At 44.1% G+C, this 18,194-nt stretch overlaps 1 protein-coding gene across 1 annotated transcript in view; it reads right to left on the bottom strand.

Moving 5' to 3' along the window:
- Positions 1-6,798, bottom strand: part of LOC118287956 (glutamate receptor ionotropic, NMDA 2C-like) — a 42,459-nt gene extending 35,661 nt beyond the window's left edge. Inside the window, exons 1-2 of the mRNA XM_047327837.1 lie at positions 5,958-6,798; positions 5,360-5,471 (exon numbers count right to left, since the gene is read on the bottom strand). The gene's annotated coding sequence lies outside the window, so the exon portion shown is untranslated. The remainder of the gene's footprint in view (positions 1-5,359; positions 5,472-5,957) is intronic.
- Positions 6,799-18,194: the final 11,396 nt, after the last annotated feature.

Genomic DNA, 18,194 nt, shown 5'->3' with positions numbered 1-18,194 from the left:
GCGGTTTTTATACAGAGCGTCGGCCTCATCTGTGGCCATCAGAGACACCCTGATAATTAACAGCGCCTCCCATCTTTGATCCAGAGCTCCTTTCAAAAGCAACACTGGCTTAAACATGTCCCGCCCCTCCTCCCTGTTCATGCTCCTGGCATATCAATCATTCATCTTAATGAGGTTTTAGGCTCCTGGGCTTTAGGTGCCCATGGAAATAAATATACAGTTTGAACGTTTGAACGTTTGAAAGACAACCCATCCCCGTTATTAGATACGGCCCTCAGTCAATACAGGGTCACAGCCGGAATTAGAGGAGAATGTGATGATGATGCTTGGCTCCCAGTTTCCTTGAAGATATTTGGGTTTGCAAAAGCGAAATCATTTTTGCATGTTTTCCTTAAGAAAACTGAAAGATGCGTTAGAAATGTATTGAGCAGTGTCATCTGCATATAGTGATATTTTAAACATTTGTCTATCTTAACTTTTTTTTGAGTCCATATTAAAAAAACAAACATCTGACTATAGGATTTCTAGATCCCTTGGAGATTTAATGTAAATTTCACAGACTTCAGAAGGGTCTTATATACGTTTTTGTTCTCTCGTTACTCTCGTGATTGTTGGTTTTGACTCATTGAGATCACTTTATTCGTCTCCAGTGAAGCATTATATCTCGATGTGAGCACAGAGCAGCTGTTAACCGACCACCCACTTGTGCTAGGTGAGGATTAAAAACGAACACACCTCCCCACGCAGCACAACTCCGAAAAGAACAGATTCTAAATGGCAAAGACGGTGCAAACAATCATTTGATTCAAATAATCTGTAGAGTAAAAGATAGAAAATAGTAGTGCAGATCTCCACCTACTCAAATCTACTGATAGCAGACTACTCTGACCGACGCTTAAGATGGTAATGCGGGAAAAGCATGAGTTTTAAATGTGGGGGATTTTTTTTTAAGTGGTCAGGATAAGTCGAAAATAATCACGTAGCTGACAATATGAAAGTCAAAGGTAGCTGTGGTAACATGAGGCCAGACAGTGAGAGGAGACCAGTGCTGACTGGGTGGATCACATGACTGGAGAGAAGGTCAAATGTTCATTTAACAGCGTAATCTCTGGAAAACGGCATCATGCAGCATAATGGGGCCTCAGATTAGCAGCGTGCGATTGTATGAGCGTGTGTGTGTGTGTGTGTGTGTGTGTGTGTGGTAGTGGTAATAAATTGAAGGAGTGGGTGTATCTGCTTCAGATTAGCAGCAATATCGCAGAGTGTGATTGCGCCATGGAAACACTGTGAACATCGGAGGACGGAGCACAATGTGTTGCATCTGAATTTCAAATCGCAATCGAGCACAGCACAGGTCAGCAGTCAGATGAGAACCTCGCTATCGTTTGTATAATCTGAATCATACAGACTTATCACATTGTTATTTCAGAAGAGTTGAGCTGCTATGGAAATTGAAAAAAAAACATCAGATGACAAATTATCAAAAACTGCACAATCACAGTAAATCCTATTATTTTGATGTACTTTAATACTAACTCTATATTCATATTGATGTATTTACGACTGAGAGGGTGAGCATGGTGGTGCACACAAAGGCTTTGCATTATTATGGAGATTCCCAGATGGATGCAGCTCTGCCATGTGAGAGAAGCTCGTACAGGGACTCAGGTACAGGAGCTGTGCTGTACCTGTGTCAGCATCGACATGACTGCACACACCTCACACACACATCCAGAGATTCATCTACTATTCATGGAAACTCAACATGAAGCTGCAGTGATACAGTTTTGGAAGACAAGCTAGGACAAGGGGTGGAGATGAACACGATTACTCTGTGAGACATGAAAGAAATAAAGGGAAAATCAAGAGAGGAATGTACAGTTTTCCTCTTTCCTGGTTGAGTCTTTTACAATGTTTGTCAAGAGATGCTGAATATTTTCATCCTCATGCCCTCTGACAATTTACCAAATAAAACATCCAAAAGAAGAAATGCAAAACTATTTGATTAAGGCGTTCGTGAGCCAAAACTAACTGGACCCCCCGAAAAAATGTAAAGACGCTGAAAGTCATATAAACCTTTTCGCTTTTCCATATACATTTTTCGATGATTGAAAAATGTATAATTTACACTTTCTTTCTTCTAAAAATAGAACATTTATTCAATAATATGGTGGAAAAAATGGCCGACACTGATTCATAATTTAGTTCCCATATGTTCCCAATTCTGTATGTTGTAAGAAAATCTGTTGGACCAAATGTTGGGCCACATGCTCAGCTGATGCTGAAGTCTGTCCTGTTAAAAGGACCATATACCGTACTGTACTGTACCTCCTGGGACATACAGTCATGGAACTACTTAGCCGGGATATGATAGAGTCCCTATACCGATTCCCCAGGGGGGGCGGACAGGAAATGAGCGGAGAGGATCCAGTTGATGGGATGAGCATCATCATCATCACGAGAGAATTATCAACATGTCTGGCTTGAACCTTGTTTCTTTTTTTTCCACAGCACCTTTTGAGAGCTGATTTGATTGCATTAATTACTGTAGGGGGCTTGAATTAGCGGGGTAGTATTAATGTAGTAGACGGCCTCATGCTCATCAACACACTTCAGGCGCGGGGCTCTGACAGCTCCACGAAACATCAGGATCCTCCAGAGCCTCCTTTTTGCAGTCGGAAAAAAAAAAATCCCAGTCTAAGAAAATGTGTTCTGCAGCTACGAATTCCTGGTGGTGGTGGCACTCGAGCCGATACTAGAAAAATTAACCCAAATAATTCATAGTTGATTTTTGTAAAGCATGTCAAGTGCAAAAAATGACGCCACCACGCTTGGCTGCGAGCTACTGTACATTACCACATTAGAGTGGGAATACAGATTATTCGTGACATAACTTCCAACCGCCAGTGGCAGCAGCACGGAGGAGGAAATGATCTGCCATCTTGGATTTGACAAGGTTTGTATCACCTGCATTCTATTAACGCAGGTGTGAAGACTTTTACTTTTTTAGTAATCACAATGGATTACTTATTGGATCATTTAGCAACTAAAATAGTTGGTGGTGACCAAAACAGAGCTAAAAGAAAAAGGTAAAACATCAGTGTTCAGTTAATAGCTGGTTTCCACTGCCACCAAATGAACTTTAAGTTACGGAAAGTATTTGATCTGAAGATTGTTCTGGTATTTACATCAGATTTGTGGAGAAGACACCTTTCCATTTAGAAACGTTACGAGTAATAACATGCGTTATACGTGTGGGATGCATCAGATGCCACTGCAGGCAGAGATCAGAGCCTCTAAACTTGTGTTGACACAATCCACTTCAATTCCTGTCAGGTAAAAAAAAAAAAAAAAACCCCGTCTCTGTTCATACTTTAGATTCACGAGACCCGAGTCATTGAAGCTCCTCCATCACTGAAGTCATCATTGAATCAGTTAACAGTAATGTGTATGACAGTAAACACACACCGCAGACCCTGAACTGGGCGCAGCCACTCTGTCAACGTCAAGCAGCTCCGCCCTTCTCTTCCTCTTCTCGTCCCTCCGTTTCTCCTCCTAACGGCCGACTCGCGCAAGACAAGCGGATTTGTGAGCGTCGCGCACAGGCAGCCCTCACGACCCCACGCTCATGTTATGCACACATGCATCATCCCGGCTAATAAAGCGGCCACGTACAAATTAAAAATCACAATATGAATAAATGAGCGCGTCATGCTCAACCCCTGGGCTTATTACGAAACATATCACACAACGTCCGTCTCGTAAATTTATCATACTTAGGGTTCTGACTGGTAACGCTGCGACCCTCGTCTCTCCGCGGGTCCCTGCTCTCACGCGTAAAGATTTCGCATCGGGCCAAGATGAGTGACGCTGACGTCGTGGGGGCCTTTCAAGACCGGCTTGGCCGCCTGCCACTCAACTGTAAATCAGTCCAAATCTCAGTGACACACAATCTGCTGCTGCACATTTATGTGACACATTTAGGAGAAAGAAATTCACGCACATTTTCCTGACTGTGTGTCACCATTCATTCCTTTACCACAGCTGTGGAGTTGTGACCAACTTCATTTTTTTTTCAGCTTGTTTCATTTGAAGGATTGTCAGCCGCTCAAAGAAGAATTGTTTAGAAAAAAATGAGTCAAAATCTGTAAGATTTCTTTGTATTTGAATTTCCTTAAAGTCCCATCATCTTGTGACCCTAGAGAGGGACCCCAAACCCTATGTTGGGAACCACTTGTATACTGTATTTATGGTAGAGCAGTTTTCAGCTTATGAAAGGATTTCAGAATTAAAAGCCAAATAATTGACCAATGTCACGACACTATGTTTAATATTTTTGTATTACTATTAATCATGTTATCTATCAGATTCACCCCCATCTTGGCAACCATATGTATATATTTCTTCCAATTTTAGTTTCAGTTTTTGTTACATATATTATATAAAAGAAATTTAAACACCTTGATATGGATTCATCTTGGGACCCACTGGGGGACCACAAACCCCATGTAAACATTGTTCAGCACATTATGTTGGAACATGATATCTGTAAAGTGAATTAGTGTAAAGACAAATATATTTTCAGGATGGAGGATTTTAGAGGCAAAGGAATCAAGGAAGTCACAGTTTTATAAATATTTTAATAGCAGAAATATGTTGTATTGCCCCATTAATCATTTTGTGACTCATTTTTTGGGGGGTGGGACGGTTGTTGGGGGGTTGAACCACTGGTCTCTAACATAAATTATGGTGTTGAATCATGACATATGTAAAGTGGAACTCAAACCTCCCGTCACTAATGGAGAAAAAACGAGAGCTACTAGATTTAGCTTATGGCACAAATCAATGAGCATCACCAGTTAACTGATAGCACAGTCAACTGTAACATCCATAATCAATAAGGAAAAGAATCATATCGAGAAAGCATGCACACACACACACACGCACACACACGCACACACACACACGCACACAAACGCGCAAGCAGCTAACCACCAAACCACTGAGTGAAAAAATGCTAACATGTCCTCGTACAGTAGTTCCTCTTATAATAACAAGTGGCTGCTCTGTTTCTGTCAGCTGCAGATGGGAGCGTTCTCCTGAGGAAACACTTCACTCGTGAAAACTGGAAGTACGACTGAAGCACTTATTCTTTATATACACACTCATACCCCCCCCCCCCTGAGCTTTTTATCACTAATATCAGGTCTGTCTGTATCTATTGCTCCATGTCTCTCCCTCCCACTTACATTAAAAGAAAAACTACGATTTCCTTCCTGACAGTGCATCAGGTGAAGTGACAGGATAAGAGAGTGTGTGTGTGTGTGTGTGTGTGTGTGTGTGTGTGTCACAGACATACCTGCACTCTCTGCTGTCATCCAACTTGAACTCCTGCTGCTCCATTGTCCCCCCGAAACTTCTTCTCTCCAATTGTCTCTCTCTCTCTATTCCTGTTTCTCTGCCCTCAGCACCTGTAGGAGTACGCACGTAGACCGAGTCTTTGTGTGAGCGGGAGTGTTACTGTGAGTTGTCAGTAACTATGTGTGTGTGTGTGTGTGTGAGTGTGTGTTTGGCAGCTCTGGATGTCTGCACACTCCCCTGGAAGACTTTCACAACGTGACAGCGAGAGGATGTTATCTCCCCCCCCCCCCCCCCCCCACAAAAAAACATCCCTTTCTAACTCCTCACTCTCTTCACCCTCGTCTCACACTTCTCTTCCTTTTTTTTTCCCCTCTCCGTGTGAGTCACAGGGAAAAAGCATTTACAAGTGGTCATGGAGGTGAAGACAGGCACATCAAAATGGGTGAGGAAAGGAAACAGTGATGGAGAAAGGGGAGGGTGACAGAAGACGAGAGGTGCAGGAGCCCCCTGGGCGAGCAGCCTGCCAATTTGTGTGTGTGTGAGTGTGTGTGTGTGTGTGTGTGTGCGTGTGTGTATGAATATGTGCATGAACCCACTGTGTTTAGCTCTCTGTCTGTATCCTTCAGGCTCCCCGCCGGTCGGATGAGGAGAGCAAAAGAGGGGAGTGGAGGGGAGGGGGGGGGCGATACAATGCTTCTTCGGCAGAGGAGCACAAACGCCGGTAACACTTCAGCAGCGATGCTTCCCCGCCGCTACCTCCTTTCTCCCCCTCTCCGCCTCCTTTCCCCTCTCCCTGCTCGGAGGCAGCAGACACGACAGATCCATGGGAAGTTGAGGAAAAAAGACCATCTCACAGGCAGATCAGGCAGGGGTCCTGTGCAAGCCTCCGCATCTTTGGAGCAAAAGTTTTTCCTCTTTTCCGCCCGGCACTCCTCCGGTCCAGTTCTCAGCCCCTGTGATGGTGATGATGATGATACTCCGCAGCAAAAGGGATCCCCCCCCCGGTGGTGGTGGTGATGATGATGATGATGATGATGATGATGCGCCTTCCAGCTCCGGTGTGATCAAAAGGGATGAGGGGAGGATAATATTTGGGTGGCTCGTCTCCCCTTCACCCTGTTTCCCGCGCGGATGCGAGGTGATCCAGATGTTGCCTGATGGTGCGAGCGCCGGGAACACGGAGAGAACAGCGGGACAGATGGCAGGTCTGCGGGGTCGGGCCGGCCGGGCACTAGCAGGTCCTCATCCTGTTGCACTGATTTGTTGGTCGTCCCCCCCCCCCCCACCAGAGCTCCTCTCCCTCCCTCAGCGCGGTGCTGCCGCTCATCTGCCAGCGCCGTCACACTAGTAATCCCGCTCTCCATCTCCTTTTCAACTCCATCCTTTCTTTATCTCCCCCTATCTGCTCCCACTCCATCACAGGAGGGGCTGCATGTGAGTCCTGATGATAATGGTGTGAGGATTTAGTCTGCCTCCCTTCCTCTCCTCGCTCTCGCTCACTTCGGCACAACCCCTCCTCCTCCTCCTCCTCCTCCTCCTCCTCTTCCTCTACCAGCCCACTTTTGCTCCCGTTTCTCTCTGTATTATTCACCTTCATCCCGTCACGTATCCCGCCCTTCTTTTCCCTAAATCACCTCACCATATTGCTGTGCTGTTTCATTCCCAATCTCTCTCTCTCTCTCTCTCTCTCTCTCTTCTTCTCCCTCACTATCAACAGGTCCAAAATGAATTCCATTAATAGCATTATTCCCCCCCCCCCGGGCTCCGGACCGTTGTTTATCAGTGGGAATACATTTTTTTACAAAGCCATTGAGTGAACAGGCGTCACATTTGCCTCTGTCTGTTGACAGAGAACACACGAGCCAGTGGCCCATGAACAGAGGGACGAGCCGCGTGTCACAGTGAACTTCTTGGTGCTCAAACAACGAGTCCATTAAAGAGGCAGTGCATCGATTGTTGCACATGAAGTTCAGCTTACTCACCGTGTGGAGAGCTACACGGAAAACAGGTTTATAATGTCGCCCGTGGCTCTGGAGGACTTTGGGTTGGGTTTTTTTTTTGACATCTGAGAAAATAATCTCTTCTCCTGGAAGATTCTTTTTTTTTTTTTTTTTAACTACAACGTCTGTGGGTTACAAACTGAGGATTCTGAAAGATGTGAGGGGGGGGGGGGTTTCCAGGTAAAGGGAAATTGCAAAAAGCCAATGTATTTGGCTGTTGTTTTCTTCACATGATCACAAAAGAGATCCATGAAGCCCTGAGATAAACGTGACTGAGTTTTTTGCTAAACACGGACGTGTCTTTGCAGCCACTTACTCTTTCTCAATTGGCTTTTTATGCACTGGGCCACTTCTGAAATTTCCCTCACAAGATGTTGTCAAGGTGAGTCAATTTAGATTCAGCACGACTCAATTGGCCAATTCAAAAAAAAAAAAAAAAAACTTGGAACAATTTCAACAACCAATTAAAACGTCATTTATTAGCAAGAAAAAAGCCAAAATGTTCACATTTGGAAATTTACTGCTTTTCTCTGTTTGTATCTCTGTATCATTGTAAATTTTCCACTAACCGATGACGTCAACCACTTGTAAATTATTATTATTTATTTTTTGCAGATATAAGGCGACTTTTTTTTAAATTTATATTTATTTTTTTTACAACTTTTGACTTCAAATTTTTCAATCGATAAAATAATCATTGGTTGCAGTCATGAAATCAACAAGCCTCATTAACCACCTTCGTGTGTGAAGTGTAAACATACTAGCCAGTGAAACCAAAGAGACGAATCAGATATAGGACAATGAACTTGGACGTGCTACATCCATGCAAATGCATCTCTCGGTATTGTATGTTGCAGACGCTCATTGATGAGGCCAAGAGCCAGATCATAACCTTCACTCCTTTCAGTCTGCAGAGACAAAAACACATACTGTAGTTTCTTCTATAAGTAATGTTGACTGGAATCGTGTTGACACGCACACACGTGTGTGTGTGTGTGTGTGTGTGTGTGTGTGTGTGTGTGTGTGTGTGTGTGTGTGTGTGTGTGTGTGTGTGTGTGTGTGTGTGTGTGTGTGTGTGTGTGTGTGTGTGTGTGTGTGTGTGTGCAGAGAGGAGGAAGTAATGCGGAGTGTGAAATAGAGAGAGAGAGAACTAACTGATTGCCTCTCACTTTTCTCCTCCTTTCATGTCGTACTTGTGACAGTAATTTCACGGAGGAGAGACAAACAATTTCTGTTTGCTCTCCTCTCCCTCCTTTCCCTCACTTTGTCGGACAGGCGTTTCATAGTGTTTAAAGAGTTCTGTCTTCCTTGCAGGCTACCATCACTCCTGATGAAAGCTGTTTTCCTCGAGGCAGCTCGGTCAGGTGACAGGCCTTTTAACACGGCACTATTAATACAGACGAGCGTTAAAATAGAGTGTTTGAGATGCGAGATGTGCGACTGCGGCGTCTATATCTGTATGGGACGTGTGTGGATAGGTACAGTGATACCTCTGGTGAATGGAAATAGACAATGGCGGACAGATGTTTCAAAGGATCGACTCGCTCGCTCGCTCTCTCTCTCTCAGCAGCTGGACAGTGTGTAAACCAGCCAGCGGAGAACATATGTTCCTCCTGGCCGAGCAGGCCCCGATCAGATCCACAGATTAACTCGGATTGATTCGGCAAGTAACAAAATTATGTTTACGGGGGAAGAGCTTGTTGGCTGACGGGCAAATAATTAATTCTCCTATTTTCTGTGTTGTCGAGAAGGATTTATGTTACATGCGTCTTTGTGAGATGTGGATTTGTTGACACACACACACACACACACACACACACACACACACACACACACACACACACACACACACACACACACACACACACACACACACACACACACACACACGAATGAAACGATTGGTCAATTACATGATTCATTGATCGATTCAACATGAATCATTGACAACATTAAAGTCATTTTCAAGCAAAGACGGCAAACATACAAAAGGCCCCAGCCTCACAAATGTAAGGATGTGCACTATTTCTCTGTTCTGAATTATTCTAAGTTGAATATATTTGGGTTTTTGGATGGTTGTTTGGACAAAAAGACACAATATGAAGGTTTGATATCATGTTTCAGTCTTATATGACCGAGCAGAGCATCAGCCATCTCAGCAGACCTCGTGCCACCATAGGAATTATGGATTTTGTCCATCAGAAGCAAAAAAAAACAGAAAATAGCAAAACTGACTTTGACCTGGGACTTTGACTTTGCCAAAGCTTATAACCAAATCTTTTTGCATTAGTGATTCATAACTGTTTGAAAGGCACTGACATATCATGTGCTTCTGCTGATAGGGATATCAGATCAGTGGGAGCATGTGTTGTCTGTAGGGCAACGACGGAGTGTGTGGAGGAGCTGCTAGACATTTTGTACAACAGGTGAATCGAGAAAAATATTATTGAGACAATCTTCAGTTGCTCTCCTGTGTCACCTGGCGAAGGCCTCGGCCCCGTGGATTCTCAATGTCGTCGCTTACAACACGTTCCTCGAGGTCTTGGCTTGTCTGACGAATCGTCCTCCGAGCCTACAATTCTGTTATTGTGCCAGAGGTCTTGGCTATTTATAGGGTTAGTTGCGCAACTTGTTTTTGAATGGTCCTCTGTAAAATAGCAGAATGGACATGTAGTTAATCGAGCCAAGCCTGCGAGCAGAGTTCGGGCAGTCGACACAAGTTGCGCTGCCACCTTCACATAGGACACACTCCACTTTCCACAAAACACTCCCAACGCGCTCTTTACCATGTCGGGAAACAGTCTGAATATTTTCTTAAGCCCCCAACTCCTTTAAACTAAGCCACAAAATGTTGTTTTTACCTTCCAAAGCATAAGGCAATATTAGTATTTTCCGTCATTCTGAACACACCTGTGTGATTAGAATGGAAAGAGGATTAAAATCTGGTTCCCTGGTTCTCAGAGCCTTGTCAAATGACTGTGTGGTCGTTTTAGGCATTTGAGCAAACGACTGACGCTGTTGTTTTTCTCAGGAGGATGTTCTCTAATGTGTTCCGTCTTCATTCTACTCTGAGCTGCTGCTGCCTCCTTGCTCTGTGGAAGTATCTCCACCATCTTCTTAGCATTTAATCAGCCCCACCTCCACCTCAGACTCAACCTGTATCCTCTTCGGGGGACGGTGGACGGGACGATGTCCGCTACCATCACTCCCCAATCTTTCTATGTGTAGGCTCGTTGGCCGCAGGGAGCGATGAGGTCAGAGCCGAGACACTAGACGGCAACTATACTGCGGTTCTGTATTCTCATAGCAATAATCCTTTCCAGCTGAACAGTGAATAAGCGCATAGAAATATCCCTTCAGATTTATAGCTCAATCGCAATGATAGGAGCTATAGGACCAGACATTTTCACAATGAAATCCTTATGAAGTGACAAGACGGTCACGGACGCAACATCACTGAAATAAAAGGGCTAAAACAAAAAGAATAGGCGAAAAAGAACAAGCCAAGAGGATCGATTATAAATTGTACATTTCAAAAGCTAAAATGACAAAATACTATAATCTGACAAATAAGTCTCAGTCATTATAAAACTGACAAGCACTAAAGACGGTAACGATACAGATAACGTTAAGGTTTTTTTGGACTGTGGTGTTAAAAAATGACAAATGTCAATGAGCCGGGCGAAGCTCCAAGACAACCGACACATAATATCTGCGAAGCAACGAGCCACGGAGTAGATCAGGCTGCCACCATCTCTGTGTTCGAGAGGGATAGAAAGCGGTGTCGTCTGCATAGCAATTAAGAAACAATTTTATGCTTACACGTGATCATGCTTACAAATGAAATGCCTGACGGGGAAGGATGCAAATGTGAAACATTGTCTTCCAAAATCGAGGAGTGAAGCGAGACAGCCAGGGAGGGGGAAACATTTTCAAAACTCAAGAGCGTCTATTATTTTGAAACCTTAATGAATGCAGTGTGTTACGCCCGGCCTAGGTGTAACCTGAGCGCAACAGAACCCAACTCCCAGAGACGACTATGGAGACAGAAGATGCCGTCCAAAATAAAAGATATTTTCAACAAGGTAGATTGACTTCAGAGTGAGCACGGCCAAAAACTACAAACAAAATGTCTTTCTTTTAATGAAACTAACTTACCTACCAACCAAAATAAAACAAAAGGAAAATACGGGATTCTTACCTGCCCCCCTAATGTGAAAACAGGAGAAAAAAATGTTCACAAAACAAAATGGCTACTCGCCCCTTCGTTCCCAGGACTTCTCTGTTCGAAGGGTTGATCCGTTACAAACAAAGATTCAAACGCCACGAACTCGAACGCAACACACTGAGGCCCAGCACGGCGTGGCTGAAAGTCAGGAAGAAGGCAGAGAGCGTGTCAGCACCTTTTAAAGCCGGCGCGATCAGCTCCTGTCCAATCACCATCTCCAATCACCGCCTGAAGAAAGAGACGCGACGACGAGAGCAGCACCCCCCTGTGGCGGGGAGGGTAAACAGCACATGAGACATTCAAATGCACATACAAGCTCCAGTCAGTCACATGGAGGGTTGTCTGAGTCAACGTTGACAAGTGAGTTCCTGTAATTCATACAAACAAATAACACTCTTTAACATTTCAGATATGAAGACCCTGAGGGTCAACGTTTTGATTTGTCACACTTAAGAGTCCTTGATATTTCAGGAGGTGTAAACTCTATATATTTGGGCCTCTGATGAAACGTTGACAATCATCGTTTCTGACGAGATTGTTCATTGTTCAAAACCTGAAAAAGACAGGACAATGTCACATTCATCATTCCATAAATGTGAATTGTGTGGTAGCATAGATTGAACCACAGTGACAATGTTCTCCGAGAAGAATATCAGGCTCTTCAGCAGCTGGATGCTGCACTTTGTTCACCATCTAATCCCTAACTTTGTCTGTCTGCTGTTTGATGTTGTGGAGATTGTTTTTTGTTTTGTTTTGTTTTTTTGCTTTTATTTTTATGCTCAAAACAACTGCCCGCTGTGGCTGGAGCAGTGAGAGTAAACCAAAAGTGTCTGGCTAATGTTTTCGCTGCGAGACACTAAATATCTCCTCGTAGTGCTCAGGGGAGCTGCTGAGTTTGGTGATAATACTCTGTGGGATTGTGGCTACGAGCAACCCTTTTTTAGAAAACACAGGCATTTGACCAATTATTGATATTAAAAACATCGATTGGTGGCAGCTTTAAGTACTCTGTTGCAGTCATTTGTCATTCCTTGAATCGGGGAACAAGGTAGCTGTAGGTAGAGTTGATTAATCGTTTAAATCTCTGAATATCGTGTCGGAAATACAACGTTTAAATTTGATTAAGATTACATTAAGATATGCTGTTTGTTTTTTTTACAAATATATTCATCAATACATCAGAGATATTCCAGAATTACTGCATTAGACTTTTCTGTTGCATCCAAATGTTAAAACCAGGTAGACAGTGATGTTGCCGACATGGAACTGTGTGTTGGTCCGTGTGTGTGTGTGTGTGTGTGTGTGTGTGTGTTTACACTGGTGAGGTCAGATGTTTAAACTGGCAATCATCACTCAATGAGTAAACAGCTCCGCAGATCGGACTGATGCGCGAGCGGGTGTGGAGGTGAATACTGACGGAGGAGGACGGAGGAAGAGACAATGGACGCAGACAAAGGCAGAGCGAGTAAATAAGTTCCATCAGCTCACATTAGAAGGCAGCCATCGGTTGTTGAATGCGGAATTTTGATTGGCCCACATTTTGCGGTATTTTTCTATCGCACGATTCGAACCCTTGGATAAAAGCAATGTGTCAGAGACTGAAGAATCATCCATAACCCCAAGTGAAGGTTACAATACCAAATCCTCTCAGGGCTTCGCTGGCGGATCTGTTTGGCCTCTGACCCACAAACCTTCCCCAGCGCTCGGTCAGTTTCCATGTTGGCATCTTCATCTCAGTCCCTCCTCTCCCTCCCTGTCCTTCCCCTCCTCCTCCTCCTCCTCCTCCTCCCAAGGACCCTTTGAAAGCAAAAAATAGCTCAAGATCAGAAAGACAGAGAGATCCATAAATAAATTGGATCTTTGTGCACCTTGTTTGAGACTGGCTGACATTTTAAAGCCTGCCAGGTATTAATACCATTTCTCATGAGACAAAGATTGTATGCGTGGGCGTGCATAAATGTGTGCGTGTGCGTGTGCGTGTGCGTGTGCGTGTGCGTGTGTGTGTGTGTGTGTGTGTGTGTGTGTGTACAATGCACGTCCATGTCTGTGCATATTTAGGTGTGTGTGTGTGTGTGGTTGTGTGTGCGTTATGCAGAGAGAGAGAGAGAGAGAGAGAGAGAGAGAGAGACAGGGGTTGGTCGGATTGTTATTCTTGTTCAACTTTACCCTGCGGCACAGATGACAGAGATTTCACAGATTTAGTCTGCCTGTTATTCCCCCGACATCCTGACATGGTCATGACCAATGTGCCTTCTGTCTTTCTGTGTCTCTCTCTCCTTCTCTGTCTCTCTCTTTCTATCTGTCTGTCTTTTGGAGACCGTCCTCCCAAGAAAAATGCAAACGTCGGTTGTTTCAGCGAATGCCCAGGAACGAGTGGCGCGGCCCTCCGGACGCCGTGGTAGTTAGGAATTCCCGTCCGTCAGACGGGGAAGCGGTGTGACGTCGATGTGTGGCGTCACGTCGTCATCGGTCAGACATTGTTATAGACATGTTATTACCGCGGCAAAGAACCTTGACTGAGAAGTTCTTTCATCTTAACTCATGTGTCCCTAACCCCTTACCAAGTCATTATTATACACAAGGCCAACACAACTTTAATTAGATCAATGATACGTCATAAAACTTCATAATGATACATCATAAAACCGATAACAAAAACAGCTTGGTTGATAAACTCGGAATGTTCTACGTGTTAATAGATAACGCTAATCCTAAGCATCGTTTTAGCGTTATCTTTTTAAATGATTCAAATGTCAGCCGATACGACCGAGCCTCTGCCAATGGGAATGAACACTTACCTTGCCAAGTGTTCGGTGACACCAAGGAATTCTCCTTCCCACCTCCTTTGGACGCGTGCGCGGATCATCAATGTCCCCCGGGTTCAGAGGAATTACAGGAGGTGATTGCGGGTTAAAGGCTGTCGAGCACACGGGGGAAATGGAGAAAGTGTGGGGAAAAGGTCACGTTCGCCCATCATCCTCTCAACTTATGCACGATGTCTACCCACCCGCGCTCCCCAGGCGCTCGGCGACGTGGGGAAGCCTCTCGGGGTTCCCGTCGCAGTGACTCAGGCGGCATCTACGGGGAACGGCTGGGTGCCCTTTAGTCGAAACCCTCCTTTGGGTAGGCAGGGTACTTTTGGGTTCAGGCCCAGAGAACTCAAAAAAGGATCAGAAATGGGAGCAATTTCCTTTTCGAGTTAAAACAGCGATGCGGAGGCATCAGTCACGGGGGACCAGACGCCTTTTTCATTTGGCTTTTTAATGTTGTTTTTATTGGATTACTTTGAGTTATTTGTTTTTGTTTGAAATACACGTTCTCTTGCGTACTCTCCTATAACATAAAAGACAAAACGCATGAGCATTTTCTTTGAAATCTTGACTTACGGTCCACGGGTCCGCTCGGGAACAAGCCCAGAACCTGAGTTGAGCTGGTTCCAAATTATACTCTGAGACAAATTGGGTCAATTTGTTTTATTGACACGAGCCTCAGTCAATATGTCGAATAATTAAGTGGATGTTAAATGACTCCAGTGTACGGACCATCTGCTCTGATAACACGCTGCGTCATAGTCACTGTGGCAGAAAATATTGAATGTATATTATATATAATGTACAGTTATGCAGAGGCTTCAGGGGTCTGTCTATTGTTCAGTTGGCTACAGAATCAGTTTGATTGTCTGTGTAAAAGGAGAAAATAGGACTCTCCATGACTTCTATAAATGAGTCTTTAAAGTATTTTTGGGAATTAATTTCAATGGCTTGAATAAATTCTCAGGACATTATTGTAATTATTTCATTGCTGCTCTTTATGGCCATGGCCGCTTGTTCACCAATGCATCATGTTGCTATACTGGCGCTGATATTAAGGTCTGTTCGGGTCGACTGCCTTTTGGATCCGGTCTTATTATCCCCGGGTCAGATCGGGTCCCTCTTCTGTTTATATCTATTTATTCACTGAAAATTCATTTTTTTCCTTTGGAGAGCCGCCGCTCATTATTTGCGAGACCACAAGAGGCCTTTGGTGAAGGAAACGTACACATTTAAAACAGCCACGGCTTTTCATTTCTCCGGTGAGGCCAGTCTCGTGTATTTCTCAAAGGAGACCTTCAATCTAATGTGTTATATAGGGGTTTTTTTTGTGTGTGTGTGTATGTAAAAGATCTGCAAAGTTAAAAAGGCGAAAATGTGGCATGGCAACTGAAGGGGTTTCACCTCTGATGCGAAAGGCTCCGGATGAGAAACCTCTTGGAGAACCTCGATCGCCTCGATCATCTGGACGACTCAGACTTCACTGACGTCTCGGCTGAGGTGTTGCAAACTTGCTTCCGGTTTAAATGTTGTGGTATGCAGAATTGGTGTACATGTACTTTTCCCTCTAAAATGACCATTAAAATACACAAAAGAAATATTTTATGTCCTCTGGACTTCAAGTAAAATGGCATCTCACTGTTATACGGAATCAACTCGGTGCGTGTGCGTGTGTGTGTGTGTGCGTGTGTGTGTGTGTGTGTGTGTGTGTGTGTGTGTATTCTGACAGGTTAGTATCCCAGATAATCAAAGTCTCCCAGGTGCAGAGGAAGAATTAAAGGAGGACATGAGTGCGTGTGCGGGGGGTTAAGGGCTAACAGAGGGGAAAAGGTGAGGCGTTGCCAAGAGGGGACCATAAAATGTGACCTAAATATACTTGAAGTTTCAAGGTCACTTCCACATCACTAGCTTTCGCTCCATGGTAGATTTTAGGAGGTGGGGGGTCGGTCACTGGTAATTATCTTCTTCTGTCAAACATTGGAGGCTCAGCTCGCCGGCGGGTCACCTGTGATTCTGATTGAGGTCCTGGGCGCTCACACAATCCCCCCCCCCCCCCCCCCCCCCCCCCACACACACACACACACACACACAACATGGATACATAGGGAAGCAGCAGCAGGCGAATGTGCAGCGTTTCATTACGCCTCTGATTTGGTCATTCGTCTTGTCACGGCGAGGTCACACGCAGCAGCCGACACGTGTTTATGTCTGCAGAGACTCGCCGTGTGTGTCTGTAGGTGTGTGTGTGTGCAAGTCGCCAGTGTGTGTGTGCGGGTGTTTGTGATGCGAACACGCACACACACACCCATCGTTTTGCTTTCCTGTTAATGCTGGTCTGGCTTCTCATTCAAATCAATCAAAGAGGAAGTGGCTCTATGTGTTCGACACAAATCAAAGGGATGAAGCATTATGGGAATAGATATTTAAAAAATTTGGCTGAAATTTTCTGCTTTGAATTCTGATTTCTACTCTACACAAGCATCCCTGGGAAATCAACGAGTTCAAGACAGAAAACAGCTAATGAACACTTTTTTGCCAAATGTCCTCTAAGACCCTGTGACAGAAAATCACTGATTTCTCAAAGAGAAATAAAAAAGCATAAAATTGTGTATCTGGTGTCTGGGAAACTCATTCAGGTGTAACAACAATCACCCAGAGCCTTATTAAAAGATGCATTCGAACACAAATATATTTTAATATATGCACACCTCAGATGAATGTTAAGTGTGGGTGCATAAATTCCCTGCTCCTTGGTAGGCTAATGTATGAATGGACTGCGCCTGGACGTCCCTGTGTGGGTATTGTGAGACAGCGATCGCATGGTTCTATTCAGAGACACCGAAAAACACACACAGACAGATCAAAGCTGTGCTCCAGCCTCGGTTCGGTAACATCGGCGACGGATGTGATTCTGTAGATCAGTCAGTGAGATGGCAGAGATGGTGTTGACAACAAGTTCAAGGGCTTCGCCTTTATGTTCCCCAAAAGTCCCAGTAACATCTGTGTGGATATCGGATCGTAATATGGTCCTGCTTATACCTTCAGCAAAATACTGTCCCTGGTAAGTGTCCGTTTGGTAATTAGATCAGGGACCTGAGCCAGTTCCCTCAAACCTATATTTTCAGTATCAGAAATGTATAAAAAGATTCTAATAAATAGTAAATGTAGGTTCTTTCTTTTATTATTCAAGGTTTCAGTGAACTAATGCCCCTGCCTCCCTCATTCCATCTTTCAGTCTACAGCAACTTCACCTTGTTACCACTGCTGCGTCGCCACCTAGTGGTCGATCACTGTCATCACCACCACCCACTGACCCACTAATTATAAGCCCATTTTGACAAGTGAGTTCACTCTGGAAAACTAATAATAAAAGCATATTCAGACTCCGTATGTGGTATTGATTTTGTGACATGCCTGCTGATTGACTGTCACATCAGTATAAAGCAATTACAGTAAATGATATAGGCACTTACATCTTAGTGTGCAGTTTAGAATAGACTCATATTAAAGGATCAGTTCACCTGAAATAAAATTTACATACTTAGTGGCATGCAGCTATTACGATAGTTTTGATTTCTCTGAATAGTGTGGCATTGAATGGAAACTTGTTGGTGATTCACACGGCACTAGAAAAGCACTAAATTTAAATTGAAACTACTGTCCAGGCTTTTTTTTTTCCGGCTTTTTTTTGCCAACCCAATACAAATCAACCGGAATTCTGTTCATCTGCCAGAACTGTATCAGGCAGAGAGCAGATATCTCAAACCTGCGCAAATGAATGTTTGTATTTAACAA

This window comes from Scophthalmus maximus, chromosome 16 (genome assembly GCF_022379125.1).
Source record: "Scophthalmus maximus strain ysfricsl-2021 chromosome 16, ASM2237912v1, whole genome shotgun sequence".
Taxonomy (NCBI): domain Eukaryota; kingdom Metazoa; phylum Chordata; class Actinopteri; order Pleuronectiformes; family Scophthalmidae; genus Scophthalmus; species Scophthalmus maximus.
The sequence above is the reverse complement of the archived record's forward strand: the minus strand, read 5'-3'. Positions and strand labels throughout refer to the sequence as shown.